The sequence below is a fragment of the Martes martes genome (genome assembly GCF_963455335.1).
Source record: "Martes martes genome assembly, chromosome: 9".
Lineage (NCBI taxonomy): Eukaryota > Metazoa > Chordata > Mammalia > Carnivora > Mustelidae > Martes > Martes martes.
Window position 1 is genome coordinate 125,571,457 of NC_137896.1, and position 21,476 is coordinate 125,592,932.

The window sequence follows — 21,476 nt, forward strand, 5'->3', positions numbered from 1 at the left end:
TGCTCCTCCATTGACTTCATGCTCCAGTAATAACACATGACATGTAATCGCTCCAACAGAGCTAGCTCTCTCAGACCTCTGATCCCTTTCACTTGTTCACTCAGAACACTGATGTCCCATCTACTTCAGTGCTTTGAAATTCAGTCTATGCATCACTACTGTCAGCAAACTTCTCTTCTCCTTCCTCAGTGCTCAACATCACTCATACAATTACACCACTCCTGAGAATCCTTATCTCCGTTACTAGTAACTTCTTCCAAGACAAGCATGCCTCTTTCATCTGGTTATTCCCAGTGCCTGGCCTAGGACATGGAACTCCATAGGCATATGATGAATTTTTAGTGAATTGAACTAAACTAATATGTGTTCACAGTACCTTGTACAGTCAGGAGAACATAGAGGTTAATGAGTTTGATGTTGAACAAATGTCCTCAAGCATAAAGTTTCATTAAGTTTCATAAAGCATAAAGTTTGCATTTATGATCTCTTACATTCACCTCATAATTAACCCAAAGGATCTCAATAATATTATTAATTGGGATTCCTTCAATACACAGTGAGTTTTTCCAAAATGGAAACCATATTTTATTAACTTGCCTCAATAATGTTTATTGACTGATTGCCTGACTTAATGAATGAATGAATGGATAGATTTATTATACCCATTTTTAGATCACCTGAGAGAAACTAGGATGATGTTTGGGACATGTGTTCTTGATTTCTAAATGAATGAGTGAACAAATGAATGTCTTTTTCATGTTTTTTTTTTTTTTTTTTTTTTTTTTTTTTTTTTTTTTTTTTTTTAACTCCCAAGACTAACAAAGGATGTGGCATATGGCTCTTCAAAATCCTTGCCTGGAAAAAAAAAATCCTTATTTGATGTATGAAAAAAATTAAAGATTCAAGGACTATCAAGTGAGAATCTGGCTACTTTTAGTTAAATATGAATATATCTGCTGAAAGTTCACATTTCTAAGTAGAAATCTGCTAGCAAAAACATAAAAGTAGCACTTAATGGTTGGTTAATCTCAAGATTGTCATGATTATATGTGAGGTGACAGGCACCTGGGTGGCTCAGTCAGTTAAGCATCTGCCTTTGGTTCAGGTCATGATCCCGGGGTCCTGGGATTGACTTCCACATCGGTCTCCCTGCTCAGCATGGAGTCTGCTTCTGCCTCACCTCTCCTTCTGCCCCATCCCTCTGCTCATGTTCTCTCTCCTTCACTCTCTCTCTCTCTCAAAATAAATAAATAAAATATTTTTAAATGGGAGGTGACATATTGTTCAACTATGAGCATAGTAGATTTCTTAAGCTGATGCATTTAATGAACAGTATATTTAGAATAATTATTAGAGACAGAAATATTGCATTATGTTAAATTATGCCACCTATTATGCTATGTATCCTAAAAGCATCTCTTCCAACCAATCTCCCTTTCTTCAAGAGCTTAGTTCGTTCTCATTAGAGTTGGTTCCCATTAAAGACATGGAATCTTCTCTGTAATGTTTCCCATATAAAAAGATTAGGCCTTAAAGACCAAGTAAAGTCAGGCAAGTTTACCTCACCATGGCATTTTCCTGACCAAACAGTCAAACTAGCTCTCTCTTCCAGGAAACTCATGATTAGCTTTTGTTTGGAGAAAGACAGGCTCTTCCAGGCTAAGCCTACTTGGCTGAACAGTGCCTCACTCTCCCTCTGGGAATCATGAGCTGAAATGAATAGTAAATTGGGTCTTCGAGGAACCCAGGTTCATAGGTGAAGCCAAGGCAGGGCTCTGTGCATAGATATAGATAGACCCAAAATTGTTGAGTCACATGATTTCTCAAAATAAAACCATCTGGGTCCCAAAACCAAAGATGCATGATACAGAATCTAAGAATTCTTGTTTGAGTTAAAAAAATAATAATAAACACGGATAAAACTTTATCGCCCTGTAAACTTATACATGAGTCAGATAAAAACCAAATGAAATAAATAAAATATTAAAAATGAGTAAAGCATTCTCTATTCACCATAATTTGATCCTCAATTCTGATTTACACCAATCATAATTTATAAAATAAAGAGGCACAGCTCACTAACAATGAATGACTAATAAGCTAACAAAATGGCTATCACTATTATAAAAGTTAGTAAATAATTTAAAAAGATGAGTAGGCAATGTGATCAAATGAATGGGATCAAAGAGAAATGGACCATTTATATTGCTGGTACACCCTCTCAGTATGCACAAATAAGATGAAAGTAAATACAAGATAATAAAAAGGGGATGGCAGAAATGACCCTAGATTCATCATCAGACATAAAAACAAATGTCCAAACAGTAGGTATTCAATAAATGATTTATATTAACTAATCTTCCCCAGCATCACCTCCTTTCCCTTTTTCTTCCTTTCCTCTGCCTATTTCTCCTTCATCATCATTATCATCATCATCACTAATAAACAGTAGGTGGAAATCCTCTGGGTCTCTTTATAGTGAAATCACTACCTGTGAGAAATTCAAATATGGTTATTAAGGGATAGAGAGACTTTTGGAAATTATGAGGCACATGATTGCCTTGCCATATTGTGCTGTTCCTTTAGCGTTTGCTAATACGGTTTCCCTATTGTTTTCTTTTATTTAACCTTGTATCTCACAAAATCTCTCTCTCTGTGTTTCACCCACATTCACATTCATATGCAATAAATCCTACAGTCTCTTTATCCCATTCCCAATAAGTTCAGTTTTACTAAAAAAAGATAATTTTACAAAAGTAAAATGAAGATTGTTTAAAATAATGCTATTGATTATTATTTTAAAATCTGATATTTAAAAAATCTTGCTTAAAGGACCATGCTGGCTAACTCCTCATCATTATATTCAGGAAAAGAGTGAGACAGAGGAGTAGAGGAAGCAGGAAAAGAGGAAAAAGAACTGCTACATAAGATGTATGAATAGCCAGTGTAGACTACGTGTTTTACATATGTTATTTTGGTTAGTTCCCATGTTAAGGAGAAGAGAATGGAGATTCAGGAAGATTAAGTGACCATCTAGAAAGCAACAGAGTTAGGGACTGAATGATTTTCTTTATGACACCAAAGCCTATGTTCTTTGTAACTTTATCTCTTCTGTTTATTCTCTTCTAGGACTCTTTTGCATGTATGTAAAGCAAAACATAAAAATAATTGTGTACACTAAAATATTACATCAATATTATGATAGAAAAAATCTAGAATTGGGAAAACAAGTTAAAAGAATAACAACGAGAGAATCAATCATGGCACAACTCTAAAGTGAGCAACCATGAACAGGAATAATTCTGTAGAATTTACAATAACATGAACAATGTTTAAACTGAAATGACATGGAATATTATTGTAATAGTATGGTAATGGTTAAGCAGAGAAGTAAAGACATAAATCAATTCATGAGAAAAATATGGCCATACCTCTTATGAATTTAAACACAAAAATCCTCAACAAAAATGTCAGCAAATCAAATCTAACAATGAATCAAAAGAATTGTACACCATGTCCAAATGGTATCTATTCCAGTTATGAAAGGATGGTTCAATATTAAAAAGTCAGTCAATGTAATCCTCCACATCAACAATCCAAAGAAAAAAAGTCAAATTATGCAATCATGTCAATTGATGCAAAAAAAATTATACAAAATCTAACACCCACACATGATAAAAAATTCTCAGCAAGTTAAAAATAGAAAGGAGCTACTTCACTTTATTTTTTAAAAGTTATATGCAAAAAATCCTATAGTTACCCTTATATTTAATGGAAAAAGATAATGCTTTCCTCCTATGAACAAGAACAAGGCAAGGATGTTCATCATCACAACTCTTATTTAACATAGTACTGGAAGTCCTAGTCAGTGCAATGAAACCAAGAAAAGAAATAAAAAGCAATCATAGTGGAAAGGAATAAACAAACTGTCCCTATTTGCTGATGACATGACTTTCCACTTAGAAAGTCACAAAAAATTAAAAGAAAAAATCTTAGAATGAATTAGTGAGTTTAGCAAGGTTACAGAAAACAAGCTTATGACATATCTCTCCCTATATTAACAATGACTTTTTGGAAACAATTTTTAAAAACACAATGCTATTTACTATCCTCTAAAGAAAATGAAATACTTAGGTATAAATGTAACAAAACCTGTATAGGACCTATATGCTGAAAATTACAAAATGCTAATGAAAGAAAGTTTTTAAAGACCTAAATAAATGGAAATGTATACTGCGCTCATTTATAGGAAGACTTAGAGTAGTAAAGATGTCAGTTTTCCTGAATTTAGCTAAAGATCTAATATAATTTCTACCAAAATCCCTTCAAGGTACTTTGTAGACATATAAAACTTATTCTAAAATTTATTTGAAAACACAGTGACTATAATACATAAAAAATCCAAAAAAAGAAGAATGTGGGATTAATCACTCTATATTCAATACTAAGTTACTATACAGCTATAATATTGAAGACAGTGAGATAGTAGAGGAATAAACACATAGATCAATGGGACATAGATCGATAGATTCAATTAATTCATGATAAATTGCAAAAGCAATTCAATGCAAGATGGATGGCCTTTTCAAGAAATAAGGTTGGGACAATTGGATATCTAAGTGAAAAAAAAAATACACAAAAACCACCAAAAACAAAACCAAACAAAACCAAAATCCCCTCACACATGATATAAAATTTCCTTCAAAATGGATCATGGACTTAAATATAAAGTGTAAAAAATATATAAGAGAAAATCTTCAGGATAAAGGGCTACTCATAGCCCAATAGCTCAATACCAAAAACATGATACACAAAGGAAATGGTGATGAATGGGATTTAAACAAAATTAAAAATGTTTGTTCTTTGAAAGACCCTATTAAGAGGATGAAAGGAAAAGCTATAGGCTAGAGAAAATATGCAAACCTTATTATCCGACAAAGAATTAGTGTCATTATATATATAGAGAGAGAGAGAGAGAAAGAGAGAGAGAGTTTATATATATATATATAAACTCAATAGGAAAGTAACAGACAATCCAACTATGAAATGGGCAAAGACATGAATGATTGTTTTACTGAAGGAGACATAGAGAAGGCAAATGAAAAACCCATTAGCAAAAGTCATTTTACAATAAGTATTATTCTTCAGAAATAATAACTAAGCAAGTTCAGTACATATTTTCATATCTATATTACTTTTCATGTTTCCAACACAACAAAACATGAAAATAGCAATTGAGGTCCCTTTTGACCTTTCCACATTCACTCCAATAGTCAAAAACCAAAGTAGAATGTTCATACAAATATTCTCAAATGAATATTCTTAAATTTTAATTGGTGTACTCAAGGAGCTTCCCAGGTTGAAAAATTACCAATATATATTTTTAATTATGTGGAAAAAATTCAATTTTATACTGAATGTATCTGTAATATTTGCATCTAAATATCACCAACTTTTTAAGTTGAAGTCATATGCTTAAGCCCCTCTGATTAAACCCCTCAAAGACACTGAGCCCCTAATAGACACAAAATGTAGTAGGACTTGCCCAAGGAGCCAGTCTTTTCCAATGAGGAAAGGAACAATGGCTAAGAAAGTTGTTAGAGCAGGCCAGAGCTCTAAGACAAAGACTTGTTCTTCCTGTGGGGTCCTTGGATTGCTTTCCATCACTCCCTGGGTATTCCTTTTGGATGATATTCTTGGAAAAAATTCACATTGATCTTTGGTTTATTCCATTGCTTCTCTAAGAAGCCAAAGTTAAAAACTGACCTTGAGCTCAAGTAACTTCTAATGTGTCACATATGGAGGCAGGGAGATAAAGCTCTGTCTGTGGTTGAGAAAGAATAATTCTGCCAAAGCAGTGTTCTCAATAGCACTGATGATAATAATAACAATAACTCCACGTATTATTAAAGTGCTTTATATTTACCAAGTGTTTTCACATATATTATAGCACTGGATTCTCATGAAAATGCTCTGAGGTAGGTGAGCAGATACTATTTATATTATCCTCAGATGGAAATAATATCTATGCCTTATGTAAATTAATCAACTAGCAAGTGTTGCAAACAACACTTGAACTTCAAATCTCATTTGAACATTAAAGAAATTTTTAAAGATTAAAAATAGATCATCCCAGCAGCCTATAGTGATTGACCCAAGTGTTGTAATTGGTTAAGATTTGGTCCTTGGACATTTGCGTTTTACATACCAATCAGAATTACAGTATTGTATTCTGCATTTATATATTTATTATATAATAATCTGTTCACATCATGGCATAGTTTTTATAATCATGTTGCTATTCTATGGTGTGGGGAATTATAATTTATTTCATCATTCTACTTTACATGATTTTCTTACTTTAATCATTGACTTAGGATAAATTTTTAGGTCTATGAGCTGTTGTCAAAGAGTTTGAAGATTCCACATCATTAGTGCTACTCATTCATATTCTCAAGTAAAATATAAAAATTTGCATTGAGACTAGCTGTTTGTAAATACAACACAAGCTTATCACTAACTCTAAGAGTTACCATTTTTAAGTTGGAATAAGTATAAAGGTAACTTCGTTTATTCACTTACTCAACAGCAAATTGAATCGTTCCCATAATTAGCTAATTCCATTTCTTATTATATATATTTTTTCATTCATCTATTAAGGTCTTGATATTTTTTCTCATATATTGAATAAGATACTTTAAGATAAAAATCAACATTTTTTTAAAGATTTTATTTATTTATTTGACAGGCAGAGATCACAAACAGGCAGAGAGGCAGGCAGAGAGAGAGGGGGAAGCAGGCTCCCTGCGGAGCAGAGAGCCTGATGTGGGGCTCGATCCCAGGACCCTGAGATCATGACCTGAGCCGAATGCAGAGGGTCAACCCACTGAGCCACCCAGGTGCCCCAAAATCAATATTTTTCATAATTGATGAAGTATTTTTCAGATTTGTTTCTCTTTAATTTTATTTTTTATTACACAGTTATTTTCCTTCTAGTTTCTTCTGTAGCCTCAAAGCAGAGGAAGTTTTCCCCTCACTCTACTATTTTCAGGACCATTTTCTGTTTCACTCTGACTAAACTTTAAAATCATAGCTCTGTTTTTGATCAATATGGAATATTTTTATAAGAAATTTGAATATAACTTTAGAAATACAGTTTCTTTTGTTTTTGTATAGCTTATGCATGCATATAATTTGAACAATTATATATACATTATATATATATAAAATATATCTGAGAGACTTATCATAAAATAAGGGTTTCTTACTGCTACACCTACTGCTACATCATGAATATTCCCCTTCCTCAATGCTTTCTACTTTCCATATCTCTAGAGATATGTATAAACATGTTTATAACATGTTTATACATATATGCAGAGTATTTATATTGTTAATTTTTTATTTTTTCGTTTTAGGCATAGATACTATCTTCTCAAGAGATGATATATGGGCTTAATTCTCCTTTCACAGACTACATTACTATGTACACACACACCTTCAGACTTCCATCCCCCCAATAAAGATACTTTTATGTTGCTCAGGACAATCCATTAAGGTTACCTAAATGTTATTTATAACTGAGGCATGCAGCAAGCTTTAATTACTTTTCCTATCTTGCATAAACTTTGTTCTCTTTGGATTCAATGGATGTTTTATTTACTTTTGTTTTCTTCGTTGCCTGTGTTATTATGACTAATTCACCCCCAAACTTTTCCCCAGTGTTCAAATACATCCAGTTTTCTATCAGTTTCATCTTCTTGGAAAACTTTTATTCCAGAGCCTCTGACTTGCTCCAATCTGGACTACTTACTCTCTAAGCCTGTTATCCAGCTTTTATCCTAGCATTTCTTTTCAGCAACCCTAGTAGTTAGGGTAGGCTGCAATAACAGAATCCCAGAAGAGGAACGAACTTCTTTCTTGTTCATGTAACAATCCAAGATGGCGGCCCATGGTTAGTGGGTGTCTTTTCCTGTGTGGTCAGGTTGAAATCCAGGGTTTTTTGGTTTTGTTTTGTTTTGTTTTGTGTTTTGTTTTTTTCATCTTATAAATTTACCATCTACTGGGACCTTGAATCCTCAAGGTCACCTCAAGGGGAGTTAGAAGAGACACTTCTTTCACTTCTTGAAATCAGTGGCTTGGAAGTAACAAAGACAAGTTTATCTATAGCACTTAGTCCTGAGGCCACATTTAAATGCAAAGGATTTGATAGATACAGTCTAAATATGTGCCTAAAAGGAAAAGAAAAGAGATTTTTACTGACTACTAGAAACCTCTGCCAATTATTATCAAGGGTATTCCTTTTGCCACTTGTTTGAACTGAGATCTCATTTCCCAGAGCCTCTTTTCTTCTCTTACTTTTACTTTCCTAGTTGGTAGAGTACATGCTAATGTAGCTTTTTGAGAAAGAGTGAGTAGGAGGTATATTTTTAGTGATACTGGTGTCCCAAAATATCTTTATTATACTTTCATATTTAATGGCTGTTTTAATGGAATACAGAATTCTAGGTTGGAAAACATTTTCTCTGAATATTTGGAAGGGTTTTCCATAAAAGTTTCAAAGGTATTGTTCTGTTTCTATAGAGTTTAAAGTCATCCTATTCATAATCTTTGGTATATTTGATTTTCTTTTTTTTTTCCTTTCTGGGAGCCTGAAGATCTTCTCTTGGCCACAAGATCCATTTGATCCATTTTGCTGGGTATTTGCTGTATATTTTATTATATAACTCATCTTCCTCAATTTTGGGAGATACTTGATTTATTTCTTGGTGATTTTCTCTTCCGTTTTCTCTGTGTTTTTTTTTTCTTTTTTTTTTTTAAAGATTTTATTTATTTATTTGACAGACAGAGATCACAAGTAGGCAGAAAGGCAGGCAGAGAGAGGGAGGGGGAAGCAGGCTCCTTGCTGAGCAGAGAGCCAGATGCATGAGCCCGATGGGATCATGACCTGAGCTGAAGGCAGAGGCTTTAACCCAGTGAGCCACCTGGGTGCCCCTGTTTTTTTTTTTTTTTCTCTTTATTTAAAACTATAATTTTGGATATTGATCCTCCTGAGATGATATTCTAATATTCTTATTTTTCTTTCCTATCTTTGATCTCTATTTGTTTTATTTTCTGAGAGAATTCCTCACCATCAGCTCCTAAAGCGTCTAAACACTTCATCACATTTTATAATTTTAATTTTCAAGACCTTTTTCTTAGAGTCATAGCATCCCTTTTTGTGGCATACTATTCTTGTTTCACTAATATAATGTCTTTCAACTATTTTCAATACAGAGATACTTTTAATATTATCTCCCTGCATAATCTGTTCCGTTCATATTGTTGCTTTCTATTTATTCATTTTAGTCTCTATCTTTTTAATTAGGCACTTTGCTCAAATACTTCGGGATCTTTGGATGTCTGCCTGTGTTTATGAGTGGATCTCTAAAGGCTAATGGAAACCATTGAACATTCTGTTTGTTTGTCAACTGTGGGCTTCATTTTAAGGAGTGGTGTGACCAGTCTATTTCATTGAAAGCAGCATTGGTGTGTATCTTCAGGTATTTTCTTGTTGACCATTCAAATTCTGCATAAAAAAGCATCACCAGTCTCTTAAAGAAACACAAGCCAAGGAAGTACAAACCAGGCTCCTAGGGTTCTAAGAGCACAGTAGGAAAAGAGTGATGTAGGACACCCAACATTCAGTGCACAAACTGATGAAATCTCTCAATTTGTTGTAAGATTTCCCTTCCTTCAACTATACCTAATATTCTCAGTCCAGAGATACGCAGCTTTACCTCTCCAGAGATTAAACGTCCAGTCTTCTGCCAAGGTGGGAGAGGAGTAGTTTCCCAGCTGCCCAAAGGAGGGAGTAAAACTGGCAGCTTAACTGTTTCCTGAAGCAGAATTTAATTCAACCTCCTGTTTTCAACAACTCCTTTATACACTTCATCCTCCCTGCTTGCAGAGGTACCCAGTGCTGACAATTTCTGAGCCTCTTGGGAGATTTGTGGTGTAGATTGAGTAGCTGCTCAGCTTTCTCTACTGCTGACTTAGGATTCTGTTTTTGTTTTTGTTTTTCCTTCAAGTCAGCTAAGTGGTTTAGCACCCATCTTGTTGCTATTGCCATTTCTCGATTTCTCTGTGCTTTTGTACATGTATGCTTAGAAAATCTTTTAGTGCCATTTTAGTGAGGTTTCAAGGAACAGTGGAAGTAAAGACACTCAATCCTTCATCTTCAGCCTAGAAATCCTTCATATAACTTTTCATTTTCCAAATTGTTTTCCTATCAGAGCACCAATTAATAAATAATCACTATGTTCTCCTTGTTTTGAGTTTAGTTTGACATATACCAAGTTAGTTGTTTTTTATTTTTTTTTAAGATTTAATTTATTTATTTGACAGAGATCACAAGTAGGCAGAGAGGCAGGCAGAGAGAAAGAGGAGGAAGCAGGTTCCCCTCTAAGCAGAGAGCCCCATGCGGGACTCGATCCCAGGACCCTGAGATTATGACCTGAGCCAAAGGCAGAGGTTTAACCCACTGAGCCATCCAGGCGCCCCTACCAAGTTAGTTTAGAGTTAGAAATCATACTCTAATCAAACTATCCATTTTTACACAAGTAACATACATTTTTTTTTCTTTTCTAGAATATAGTATCATATATAATAGTTGCTCAGTACAAGCTAGTTCTGCTTATTGCTTCATTTATTCAGGTAACCCATGTGGAAAGAACTCTGTTAAGAATCATCATGCAACCAGTTTGCCAATAATACCACATGCCGACTTTGTTTTTTATTTTGTTTTGTTTTGTTTTTAAAGATAGACGTGTCCTTAAAATCCGTTCCAATTCCATTAATCATCCCTCTTCCAGTATATGTCAGCCAAGGCTGTTTATATTCCAGGTCTAAAAATTAAAAATCCCCTGGGTTGACAGTTTACCATAGAAGATGACCCATCCATTTAGCCTAATCTCCTCTAACCAGAAACACACAAAGAGACACATATAACCACACACATACCTTCCTAAGCCATGTGTATCTCACTTTGATTTCTGGCCCTTTGATGCTCAGTGACATTTTCTGCTTCAGAATATCAAGATATTTTGCCAGACATGAGCTTTAGTAATCTCAGTAACATCTCTTTACCATATTAAAGATTAAAAGGGGGAATCAGTTTTGTAATTTACCAGGAAAAAAGGCCTATGTGGAGTCATTTCTGATCTTCTAATCCAAGATTCTCTTCCATGTGCGTTCCTAAATATTTTTCCTCTTACTTGACTTTTCTTATTGCTAATACGGATTATAAAATGAACTATGTATGCCACTCTTCACTTTTTAATGCAAATATCTATTACCAAGTTTAAATGAGATTTACATATTCAGAATGAGTTTTTTTTCCTCCCATATAGATTTATCCTGGGCCGGGGGAGGGGGGGGGATTTACTTTTACTATAATTCTAGTCTCATCAGAGCTGGCAAATAATTATTAATCAAATAATCATCTTTGAGTTATACATAATATAACTATTCTCATTACATCATGTTGCTGCTTTACTTTTCTAATTGTTCCTCAATGCTAAAATTTATTATCTGTAGCCATTAGAATAACCAAAATGTATAGACCAGAAGGACTGCTGGCTACATGAGGGAAAAGCCTACATGTTTCAAGGTTGAGGTAGTGGTAAGAAAGATCAATAATAAATATGGAAAAAAAGCATGAGAAACAATAATTTCATATTTATAAGAAATATTACCCTATATATGGCACTCCTGGGAAAGATAATTTAGTTATTTATAAAAGAATTATATATCAGTTTTAAACTGTTTTGTTTCTTATTCTAGGTCTTATTCATCTTAGAGGTTGATTGTGTGATTTTTGGCTTATTCTTGTGATCACTCAGAGACATTAAAACAATGGTGTGAACTCACTGGAACATTCTCCACCTAATCTCACTGGAAAAGTATAAAGTATTTAATGGCCTATTTATGGTTCTCAAAAACTTGATTTAGGGTGGGAAATATTGGACTAATCTACTTTTTTGCAATCAAAAGCACATACCAAAAGAGAAGATAGTCTCTCAAATTAGGAACTCAGGGTCCAAAAATAAAATGCAATCCAAATGTTTGCTAAGAAGAGACTAGGAAGAGACAAGATTCTCAGCCCACCCCACCCGCTCCCACTCCCACCAAAAAAAAGATCCTCAGAGAGGCATTTGCAAATGCTTTAATGCTCAGACTCATGAAAAGAGTCATCTTTGTAATAAGGCAGTTAAAGCGGCTAAAGTAAAAACCAAGGGGGCAGGCAAGACCAAGCCTGCTCTTTTCCCCACCACAAATATAACTTCTCTCAACTCTGAATTTGTTGACTTTGAAGACAATCATCAGAGGCTGAGTAACACCCAACCCTTCCATTCTGAGGTCTCTCAGAATTCTTTCCTTTTGGTCTTCACATCCAAGAATAATACACATCCCAATTACCCCCTGGGCTAAGGGGCCAAATCTACACAGTATTTCATTTCAGGAAATGAACATCTCAGGGTCTTTCCTCTGATTTTTGCTCCTGCTTAGGCATGTTTACCTGATTATAAGAGAAGATAAAACCATTTACATATGTCTATGGGTGTTTTTCATACAAAGAGAAACTAGTTTACTTGATCAAACAACAAAGCACCAAGCATAACCAAACTGGGTTTTCCTTGCCCTGGTCATTTTCCCCAGCTTCTACATCAAAGCTTGCACAGGTATTTCTGGCAATGTCTAAGTGAGTTAACGTAGCCATTTGGTGCAACCAAATAAAGAGAATTAGGACCAGCTCATTTTAAACAGAATAAATCTCAATGTTATACTAAATTCTCCCTTACAAAAAAATTGCCAAAAAATAATGTGATTTATCCCTTAGGAAAGACTGGTGAGAAGTATGTGTGAGGGGTGGGGAGAAGCGGGTAATGAGGAAGAAGAGAGAAGGGTGCACATGACTCAATTTTTGGAAAAGTCTGAATAAATAATAATCAAGCTAATGGCAACTAGAAGGAAACACCCTAATGATTCTGGATCAGTAATGCTTTAGAACAAACATAGTTTGAATTTTAAGATTTCAGTCTTAGAGCTAACCTTCTAAACTAAACACGCATACACACACACACACACACACACACACACACAGTCATTTATGATACAATTCAGTTGATAGAGTTATCAGTCACAATATAGAAAAAAGAATCAATAAATCCACAGAAGACAGAGTTAAATGAGAGAAAGAGAGAGAGAGAGAGAGAGAGAGATCCAAATCTCTAACCAGATCTCTTTAGTAGTGCGGTTTAAGGGAAAATGACAGTTTTCAAAAAGCCAGTCTCTGTCATAATACCTATAAGCATAAGTCTTGGGAAAATCATTTAATTTAATTTCCTGGTTCCTTAGATTCCTTTTTTTTTTTTTTTTTTAAATATTTTTATTTTTATTTATTTATTTGACAGAGAGAGAGATCACAAGTAGGCAGAGAGGCAGGCAGAGAGAGAGGAGGAAGCAGGCTCCCCGCTGAGCAGAGAGCCCGATGCGGGGCTCGATCCCAGGACCCTGGGATCATGACCTGAGCCGAAGGCAGAGGCTTTAACCCACTGAGCCACCCAGGCGCCCCTCCTTAGATTCCTTTTATGTTAAATGAGAATAATATTAAACTTCACTGATTTCTTGGAGGACTAAATGAGATATGATATGAGAGGGCATTCTATAAATGTAAAAAACATGTAATAAATATTAGCAAAATATGAAGGCATTTATATATTTCATATTCATACATCATTGGTGGGAATAAAATGCATTACTAGAATAAACCTACTAAAAGGCAATTTGTATAAAGTACAGTGGACTTTTTCATACCACTGATCCACACATTTATATATGAGACTCTATTCTAAGAAAATAATCAGAGATTTGGACAAAGCATTATTCCCAAATATGTTCATTGCAGGGTTACTTAAGATAGCCAGTCAAGTGGACTCAGCCTTAATGTCCAATAGAAGAATAATACATCTAAATGATACTCTATTAAGACTATCTCTGCAAAATAACTTTAAATAATAGCAGTGAGTCACTGTTTCCTGAATTTCCATTTCCTTCATTAATATTTCAGTCAGTGGTGTAGGAATAGAGCATTCTGGTAAATGGTATCTTTATAGCTCAGTGTTCATAACCCACAGACTGCAAATACAAATATACATCAATCACTGTCTATTGACTGAATAAATAATATGGATTGGACATATATGAAAAATTATTTTCTTCAAAATATGCCAATGTAATTGTGTTTAATAAACTACAAATCCATTTTAAATGATTACCAGTTTCATAGCAAAGACTTTTTTAATAGCATGCAGTGCTATCCACTAATAGTGTAAGTGCTTTTTTTTTTAAGATTTTATTTATTTATTTTACAGAGAGATAAAGACAGCAAGAGAGGGAACACAAGCAGGGGAAGCAGGAGAGGGAGAAGCAGTGTCCCTGCAGAGCAGGGAGCCCAACGCAGGGCTCGATCGGATCCCAGGACTCTGGGATCATGACCGGAGCCAAAGGCAGACGCTTAATGACTGAGCCACCCAGGTGCCCCCAATAATTGATTTTCAAATGAGCCAGCCTTGCATACCTGGATAAGTTCTCCTTAGTCACGGTTTATAATTCTTTTCATACTTTTTTGGATTCAGTTTGCTAACATTTGGTTGAGGATTTTTGCATCTATATTCATGAGGGATATTGGTCTGTGGTTTTCTTGTAATATCTTTGTCTGGTTTTGGTATTAGAGTAATGCTGGCCTCATAGAATGAGTTAGGAAATATTCCCTCTGCTTCTATCTTCTGAAAGAGAGTGTAGAGAGTTGATGTAATTTCTTCCTTAAATGTTTGGTAGAATTCACCAATGAACCCATATGGGCCTAGTGCCTTCTGTTTTTGAACTGTAATAATTATTGTTTCAATTTCTCTAATACAGGCCTATTTGGATCATCTATTTCTTCTTGTGAGACCTTTGGCAGAATGTATCTTTCAAGGAATTGGTATCTTTCATCTAGATTTCATCTAGTGTGTAGGTATAGGGTTGTTCAGTAGTATTCCTTTCTCATAATTTTAATTTTCAGGGGTTCTATGATGTGCATGCCATTGTTCATTTCTGATATTAGTAATTTGTGTCCTCTCAATGTTATTGATCTTTTCAATAAAGCAGCTTTTGGTTTTGTTGATTTTCTCTAGTGATTTCTTATTTTCAATTTCATTGATTTCTGCTTTGATTCTATTTCTTTTCTTCTGCTCACTTTGGATTTAATTTGCTCTTCATTTTCTAGTTTCCCAAGGTAAAACTTAGATTGTTGATTTTAGATATTTCTTATTTTCTAATCTATGCATTTGATGCTATAAATTTCCATATAAGCACTATTTTTGTTGCAGAGCACAAATTTTAATAAGCTGTGTTTTCATTTTTACTCAGTTTTCCAAAATAGTTTAAAATGTATTTTCTTTGATATATGTACTATTTAATCTCCACATATTATCTAGTTATTTCTCTCTTCTTGATTTCTAGTTTAATTCTATTGTAGTCTAAAACCAACCATTTCTATTCTTTTAAATGTGTTGTTTTTATGGCCCCTAATTTGGCCTATCTTCATGAATATTCCATGTGAGATTGAGGGAAAAAAATGATATTTTGTTTTTATTGGATAAAGTAGTCAATAGATGTCAATTTGACCCTGTTCATTAATGGTATTGTTTAGTCTGACTATATGCTTACAGATTTTCTGCCTGCTAGATCTGTCCAATTTTGTGAGGGGGGTGTTGAAGTCTTCAACTATGATAGTCAATTCATGTATTTCTCCTTGCAATTTTATCAGTTTTTTTCCTCACATACTTTGATGCACTGTTGTTAGGCATATATACATTAAGAACTAGTAAGTCATCTTGGAGAACTGATGCATTTATCATATGTAGTGCCCATTGTTATACATGATAACTTTCCTTACTTTGAAGTCTTTTCTTTTTGAAATTAATATAGGTGCAAATATATGTACTCCTGCCTTCTTTTAATTAGTGTTAGCATGGTGTATTTTTCTCTATCCATTTGCTTTTAATTTTTATGTGCCTTTATATCTAAAATGGGTTTCCTGTAGACTGTATACAGTTGGGTCACATTTTTTGTTTACTCTGACAACCTCTGTCTTTTAACTGGTACATGTAGAGCATGGACATTCAAAGTGAACATTAATATAGGTAGGTTCATACCTACTATATTTGTTAGTGTTTTCTTGTTTCTTGTTTCCTTGTTCCTAGTTTTGTCTTCCACTCTTTCACTCTTTTTAAAATTTTTTTTTATGGTTTTATTTGCACATTTTATTATTCCATTCTCTCTCCTTTGCTAGCATAATGGTTATACTCTTTTTCCTCCTTTTTTTTAGTAGGTTGCCCTAGTGTTTTCAATATACATTTACAACTAATCCAAGTCCACTTTCAAATAATACTTAGCAATTCATGGATAGTATGAGTACCTTAAAGAAACAAATTAACCCTAGTTCTTTCCTCCCATCCCTTGTATCATTGCTGTTATTCATTTCACTTATACTTAAGCATACATAAGCATATATATGATATATACATGAACATACATAATCAAATACATTGTTACTATTATTATTTTTAACAAACTGCTACATTAGATCTATTAAGAGTAAGAAAAATAAAAGTTTCTATTTCACTTTCACTTATTCCTTCTTCAATGCTCTTTCTTTCTACATGTAGACCTGACTTTCTGATTTATATTATCTTCCTTATCTCTAAAGAACTTCTTTTAACATTTCATGGAAGGCAGGTATCCTGGCAAATATTCTCTTATTTTTTCTTTGTTTAACAAAGTATTTATTTCTCCTTCACTTTGAAGGATAATTTTTCTGGGTACAGAATTCTAGATTGATGATTTTTTTCACTCAATGCTTTAAATATTTCACCTCACTCTCTTCTTGTTTGTGTTATTTTGGAAGAGAAGTTGGATGTAATTCTTATTTCTATTCTTTTATAGGTAAGGGTCTCCCCCTCAAGCCTAGCTTCAGTTTTGTTTTGTTTTGTTTTTCTTTGATTTTCTGTACTTTGGAAATTATATACCTGGTTATAGTGATTTTGTTTGTTTGTCTGCATTTACAGTGCTTGATGTTCTCTCTGATCTTCCTAGATCTATGGTTTGGTATCTGACATTAATTTGGGAGAAATTCCCAGTCATTATTGTCTCAAATATTTATTCTATTCCTTTATCTCTTTTTTTCTCCTCTGATATTCCCATTATGTGTATTTTACATCTTTTTTTTTTTATTTTTTTTTTTAATTTATTTATTTGTTAGAGAGAGAGAGCGAGTGAGCACAGGCAGACAGAGTGGTAGGCAGAGGCAGAGGGAGAAGCAGGCTCCCCGCCAAGCAAGGAGCCCGATGTGGGACCCGATCCCAGGACGCTGGGATCATGACCTGAGCCGAAGGCAGCTGCTTAACCAACTGAGCCACCCAGGCATCCCAAGATTTTATTTATTTATTTGATAGAGATCACGAGTAATCAGAGAGGTGGGCAGAGAGAGAGAGAGAGGAGGAAGCAGGCTCCCTGATGAGCAGAGAGCCCAATGCGGGGCTTGATCCCAGGACCCTGAGATCATCACCTGAGCTGAAGGCAGAGGCTTAACCCGCTGAGCCACCCAGGCGCCCTATTTTACATCTTTTGTAGTAAACCCTGTCTTTGAATATTCTGTTTTAGTGTGGTTTTTTTTTTTTTTTGGTTGTTGTTTTATTGTTGCTTTTGTTTTTGTTTTTTAGTTTCAGCCTTGGTTTTCTTTGTTATTCAGTTTTTGAGAGTCTATTAATAAATCTTCTTGCTTAGAGATTCTTTCCTCAGCCATGTGCAGTATACTAATAAGACCATCAAGGCATTCCTCACTTCTGTTTCGATGTTTTTATTTTTGTTTCATTTTGTTTTGTTCTCTCTAACATCTCTTTTTGGTTGTATCTCAGGGTTTCCATCTCTCTATTTATATTGCCCATCTGTTCTTACATGCTGTTTGTTTTATCCATTAGAGCCCTTAGCATATTAATCATAGATATTTTAAAGCTTTCATAATCAAAACAGTATGGTACTGGCACAAAAATAAACATATAGATCAACAGAACACAATAGAGAGCCCAGAAATAAGTCCATGCTTATTGTCATTTAATACCAAAAAAGAAGGGAAAAATACACAATGGGGGAAAGCACAATCACCAATAAATGGTTCTGGGAAAACTGGACAGCTACATGCAAAAGAATGAAACTGGACCACATTTTTACACTATATACAAAAATAAACTAAAAATGGATTTAAGACCTCAATGTGAAACATGAAACCATAAAACTCACAGGAGAAAACATAGGCATTAATCTCTTCAACACTGGCCTTAACAACATTTTTCTAGATTGGTCTCTTCCGGCAAGGGAAACAAAAGCAAAAATAAACTTTTGGGACTATACCAAAATAAAATCCTTTTTCATGGCAAAGGAAACCATCAACAAAATGAAAAAGAAATCTACTAAATGGGAGAGGATATTTGCAAATTATATATCTGATAAGGGATTAATAACCAAAATATATAAAGAACTTACACAACCCAACACACACACACACACACACACACACACACACACACTCACAGACCCACAGGTAATCTGATTAAAAATGGGCAGAGGACATGAATAGGCATTTTTTCCTAAAAAGACACGCAGATGGCCAATAGACACATGAAAAGATGCTCAACATCACTAATCATCAAGGAGCTGCAAATCAAAACCACAACTAGATAACACCTTATGTCTGTCAGAATAAGTAGTACCAAAAGGACAAGAAATAACAACCACTGGCAATGTGGAGATAAAGGAACCCTATTCATATTATTGGTGGGAATGTAAATTTGTGCAACCACAGTGGAAAACAATATGGAGGGGTGCCTGGGTGGCTCAGTGGGTTAAGGCCTCTGCCTTCGGCTCGGGTCATGATCCCAGGGTCCTGGGATCGAGCCCCACATCGGGCTCTATGCTCCGCGGGGAGCCTGCTTTCTCCTCTCTCTCTGCCTGCCTCTCTGCCTACTTGTGATCTGTCAAATAAATAAATGAAATCTTTAAAAAAAAAAAAAAGAAAGAAAACAATATGGAGGTTCCTCAAAAAGTGAAAAATAGAAATATCATACAATTTATTAATTCCATTATGATATTTGCCCAAAGAAACAAAAAAGAGTAATATGAAAAGATTTATACCCCCCCATGTTTATGGTAGCATTATTTATAATAGCCAAATTATAGATGCAACTTAAGTGTCCATCACTGGGTAAATGGATAAAGAGGATGCGTTGCAGGAATATTACTCAGCCATAAAAAAAAAATAAGATCTCGCGATTTACAACAATGTGTATGGACCTAGAGGGTATTATACTAAGTGAAATAAGTCAGTCAGAGAAAGAAAAATACCATATGATTTCACTTATATGTGAAATCCGAAAAACAAAACAAATAAATTCATAGAAAAAGCAGAAACAGACCCATAAATATAGAGGACAAGCTGGTAGATGCCAGAGGGAAGGGGGTGAGGGACAGGAAAAAAGGGCTGAGTGGGAAATGCAGGCTTCCAGTTATGGAATGAATAAGTCACAGGACTGAAAGGACAGCACAGAGGATATAGTTAATGGCATTGTAATGCTGCTGTATGGTGACAATAGTAGCTACACTTGGGGTAAGCATATCATAACGTATAGAGTTGTCAAATCACTATGTTGTATACCTGAAACAAATATAACATTGTATGTCAACTATACTTCAATTTAAAAAATTATAGTTGTTTTCAATTCCAGGTCTGATAATGACAAAATTCCTGTCATGTATCATTCTGATATTCACTTTATCTCTTCAAATCGTGTTTTGTTTTGTTTTGTTTTTAATTTGGTATGTCATCACTTTTCCTTCACAGCTAGACATGACATACTGTGTTAAAGAAACTGCTGTAACTAGGCCTTTAGTGCTATGCTGGTGAGGTGGGGTGGCAGGGGGAGCATTCTGTAGTCCTGTGACTAGGTCTGTCCTTCAGTGATCCTATGCCTCTAGGCTGTAAGCTTCACAAATGTTTTTCAGTTTTCCTCCCCCCACCCCTTGCTTAGGTGGGACAAGATGCCTAGACTTGGCTGAATTGGGCGTTTCCTTTCTCCCAGGTGGAAGGGTAGAGCTGACTGGAGTTGGCTATTCTACTTCCTTAGATTAGTTAGGCTCTGATAATACACCGGGAGATCAGGAGCTCATTAGTTAGTTTCTCTGAGGGCAGGTTTTGTTAAGAAGAATTGCGTGCTCTGGTTGAATTCAAAATGGTTCCTTTCCCTCTCCCCCTGCTGGAAGCCTGAGGGAATTTTCCTCTGATATTTACTATAGGAATCTGGTTTTGCTACTTGAGATAGATCTCACAATGCTATGGGGACCCCCGACACCTGGATCCCCCTGGAGTTTTTAACTTTCAGAGTTATCCACACTGAGCCTAATGATGCATAAATTATCACTCAGTTTTTCCTACCCCTGCCCTGGTCCTCTTGTGAGTGTCTGCTCTGTTAAACTTGACTCCCTATATTCGCCTGTCTCTCCAATCCTGGGGGCAGGAGTTTGCCTTGTGTCTTCCCCTCTCTATGGATACAAGAAGAGTTGTTGATATTTCTGTTTGTTCAGCTTCGTACGTTGTTAGGATGAAATGGCAGCTTCCAAACTCCTTACATGTGGAACCAGAAAGCAGAAGTCTAATTTTACTATTTTACCCGGCAAAAGATGCAGATGCAATTAAGCTCACTGGTCAGTTGGTCATAAAATAGGAATATTATGTAAGTGGGTCTAACCTAATCAAATGAACGCTTTAAAAGCAAAGAATTTTCTTTCACTGGTGTCCTCAGAAGAGGCTGTCAGTGAAACTGGAAGCATGAGAGGGATTCAAACCAAGGGAGGTTCTCTGATGCTGAGAAGGTTGGGGGGCCTCATGGAAAGACCTCAGAGTCCTAGAGAACTCTAGGACTTACCAACAATCCCAAGGCAATGGGCGGCGAGAAGACAGACAAGAATTCTACCAATAACTGAATGACTGTGTATGTGGATTCTTCCCCAGAGTTTCCAGATGAGAGCTCAACCCAGCAGGTATCCTGATTTCAGTTTTGTGACACCCTGAGCTGAAAAACCACAGTGCACTACACTTCTGGCCTACAGAGCTATGAGCTAATAGGTGGGTGTTGTCTTAAATGATTAAATCCATCACACTTTGTTATACAGCAATAAAAACTAATATAAGGATCCATGGCTGCTAACACACCCAACAACAAGAAATCAGATATTGTAATGACAAAAGAGACAAAATCAAAACATGAAGAAAATAAGACATAACGAAATCTCACAAAACACATGGAGATCAAAAAAGTTCTGATTAAGCCTCTGGATTC

The 21,476-nt window shown here is 35.1% G+C and overlaps 1 long non-coding RNA gene across 1 annotated transcript; it reads right to left on the bottom strand.

Annotated features, from left to right (window-relative positions):
• Nucleotides 1-750: 750 nt before the first annotated feature.
• Nucleotides 751-18,675, bottom strand: LOC308348539. Its single transcript, XR_013967346.1, has 2 exons — nt 14,621-18,675; nt 751-1,065 (listed from the first exon to the last, which is right to left on the bottom strand). It is a non-coding gene; the product is annotated as an uncharacterized lncRNA (long non-coding RNA).
• Nucleotides 18,676-21,476: the final 2,801 nt, after the last annotated feature.